Below are 3,718 nucleotides of genomic sequence, written 5' to 3' on the forward strand. Positions count from 1 at the left end.
TTCGCAAAATTAACATAGGAAAAGGAAAACCCTAATGGACTTCGAAATTACAGCAGGAGATAGCAAATGCTTCGGCAACAACTTACTCAAGGACGACGACAAGGTGAATCGGAGATCCCAACCTTCAAAAATGGGTGAACCTTCATAAATCGAGATGTATTGCTTCGAGATCGATGTCTCCTTCTTCGCCGCGGATCCTAGGGTTTTGCTTATTCACTAAAATGGACAAATTAAGATAGGTTGGTTAGAGGAGATTTCAGATGAAGTCGCCGTCGAAAATGGAGTTTCTAAGAAGAGGATGAGAGAGAAAGTGAGGAGCTGAGCGGCGAATTAATGTAGGGTAGTCTACAGTACTTCTATCATATCTGAAATAATGTTGGAGGAATATGGCAGGCCCAGCCCATACATTTACCTCGCACATTAATTAATGTGTGACGCAAGTAATTACTCATTTGCCTCGCACATTAATTAATATGCGACGCCAATGACAAAAACATCCTTACGATAATCATCTGCGTCGCAGGTTAGGCAAACACCGACGCAAGGCTTAATTTTTAACTCAAATTTGTTCTTTTGCGTCACACATTATGAAGTGCGACGCAGTTATGCCGACGCAATTATGCATATTTGTACTAGTGAATGGAGAGAGAAAGTGAGAGAGAGACCCAAAAACACAGACCCTCCACCACCTGTTCCGCCTGGAAAACCACTAGAGGAAACCAAGGCGGCTCTGCAAGCTCAGGGAGAGACGACGACGGAGAAGCGACACAAGCAACCAGGTAATGCCCCCCAAAAATCTTACCTCCACACCCTCCAATCCAACCCCGTAGCACAAATTAGCAACCCAATTTCACTAACCCAAATTGTCTCAACCACCCCCCCCCCCCCCATACCTTTGACCCAGTCACATATTTGTTCCTCCCCCTCTCCGAGGAAGAAGCGAAACCTCTAATTGCTCAATGGAGCAATTCGTTCATAATAAAAGTGGTAGGGAAATCCTTCTCTACTGAGTATCTAAAAACTTCCCTCCAAAGAATCTGGAAATGCTCCATTAACTTCCAAATGATAGCCTTGGGGAAAGGGTTTTACAACATCTCCCTACAATCGCCCATGGAAAGAGATACCATCCTAGCGGAAGGGCCGTGGTTTATTAATCAATTTATGGTACTCGTCCAACAGTGGACACCAGGATTCAAACCCTCCGACGTAATTATCTCGAAGGTCCCTGTCTGGATTTCTTTACCATAACTTCCAATTGAATTTCACACAATCAACATCCTTCAGAGAATTGGAAACCAACTGGGTACGTTTCTCAAAGAAGACATCAAAGCAATTGAACAGAATAGAATGAGATTTGCTAAGATTCTGGTCCTCATAGATCTTCTAAACCAAAGGAAGACCACAATCTGGGTGGGATCCTTTAAACAACACCTGGAGTTTGGGGAATGCCATCATTCTGCCGGAATTGTAACGCAATTGGCCACCAGGGCACCGCCTGTCCGCGATTGTTTATTAAGTCAAACCAAGAAGTACAAGCAAAGACTGGGAGCTCGACCCAAACCGGAACCGGTACTAAAACAAACACAGTCGTTGTCGGAGACGAAATGGACATTGATAACATACCGGAAAACCAAAAATGGCAAGAAGTCAAACACCGTCAAAAAAGAGCCACACCAGTCAAAGAGAAGGGCGAAAGAAGCGGGAAGATTGGCCCTTCAGTTGTAAAGTCGAGTTCAAACAAAAACTTGGAAACCTACAAACAGAATGACCAAGAGAAACTGGCCCAAAATACAAAAGCCCAAAACACAAAGACCCAGAATACGGGTATGCCAATTAGGAATTGGGTGAGCCCAATTAGAGAAAGATACAACAATCAGAACCAAACCAATACCTACAGCCCCATTAAACCTCTAACTAAAACCCTTCAATCCCAGCCGTCCAGTACCATCGACCCCCCAAACCTATTACCAAAAAAAGATCCCACACAAACCAGAACTTCTTCTCTCACCTCACCAAATCTCATCCAGACAAACACACCAACACAAAACCCTAAACCACCGAAAAAAACCGCAATCGCAACTGAAACCATACCAAACCACACCGAAAAAGACACAGAAAACCAAACCACAAACAAGATATACCAACCAAATGTCTTCCAGCTCGGAAAGTTGCCCTTTCACATGGGGATCGAACTCGGAGGAGGAAGTAATGCAAAGCTGCCCGGTCGTTCGCCGGCAAATGGTCCGATTCTGCACCCCAAACCCAAGATATAAAATGCCATTCCAAAAGCCCCCAATCCCCCTGCCATCACCGATCCTCAACTGTCAGCCACCGTCGCCGCGCAACCATGCCATATTCAGAGAACCACCGCTGCCAACATACCCGGAAGTACTGTTCAACGACATGATTTATTACCTCCTAAGATCGACAAGGAGAGTGAAGGTGCCGCCAGCATAAATCAGATCTTTCATCCTTGTGCCGGAGGTGGTGGACCTGCCATACCTAGGGATTTTGATGGCGAGAAAGGAAGGAGGGGAACTTTGTTCGGCGACCCTACCGGACATCAGGGACTTAAACTCAATCTGTCAGGAAGCAGCGACAATGCTGAAATGGTGGCTCCCGAAGGAGAGGGGATCAAAAAATCCACAAATAGTACCAGCGGACTTACAGTTTCTGGTGGACCCAGCACAAGTACTCCCTCAATTGCGGGCGGAATATACGTTCACCTCAGAATCCCTAAAAGTGAAATTTACGTACTCGAGCAACGGACTATGGATAGTCTCAACAATAGAACGGATCCCACAGGTAGAAATCCAAACAATTACAGTGAAAGGAATGGAGGAAACGTGGGAAACTATCATCATAGTGAATCCAAGGGAGAGGGGATTATTCAATGTGGGGGATTGGAAATTCGTGGACCGAATGAAGATCACAAACCCGAATGAATCCTTGTCGGATTCGGTTGACTGCCCAACACCTTTTCCAATGATCATTGTTGCTTGGAATGCTAGAGGTATTGCTAGATTTGGGTTTAAGGAGAATGTCAAACACCTGATTAGAGAGCATACTCCGGATATTCTTATACTCACAGAAATAAAAACCTCGAGGGATCACGCCATAAAAATTGATGCTTCTCTCCCGTTTGATCGCCACGAGCTTGCTGAGCCCAATGGTTTCACTGGTGGAATTCTGGTACTATGGAATTCAACAACTGTCGACTTCCAGTCAATAAGTGTTGACCTCCATGCTATCCATGGCATTGTTCAGGTATCTAATAAACCCTTTTCCTTTTCGTTCTTTCTTTCTGCTATTTATGCTAATCCTAAGTTTAAAGCTAGATTAGAAAATTGGTGTGACTTGGAAATTATTGTTGTAATATGAATATCCCGTGGGTGGAAATTGGTGATTTTAATGATGTGTCAAGTCAGTCAGAAAAATTGGGGGGAAGGGCAATCAAGAGTAAAAGAATCAATAGTTACCTTGCTTGTATGAACAACTGCAGTCTCCATGATATTGGGTTTGTTGGCAATATATTTACTTGGACAAATAAATGCAAAAAGAAACCTATTTTCCAGAGGCTAGATAGGGCTTGGGTGAATAATCTGTGGCTAGAAAAATTCCCTGATTCTTTCCTGAATAACTTGGTTAGAGACTCCTCGGACCACTGCCCCATTAAACTTGACTGCTTCAAACCAAAACCTATTGTTAGAACTGTCAA

Source organism: Spinacia oleracea, chromosome 6 (assembly GCF_020520425.1).
Source record: "Spinacia oleracea cultivar Varoflay chromosome 6, BTI_SOV_V1, whole genome shotgun sequence".
In the NCBI taxonomy this organism is placed as follows: Eukaryota; Viridiplantae; Streptophyta; class Magnoliopsida; order Caryophyllales; family Amaranthaceae; genus Spinacia; species Spinacia oleracea.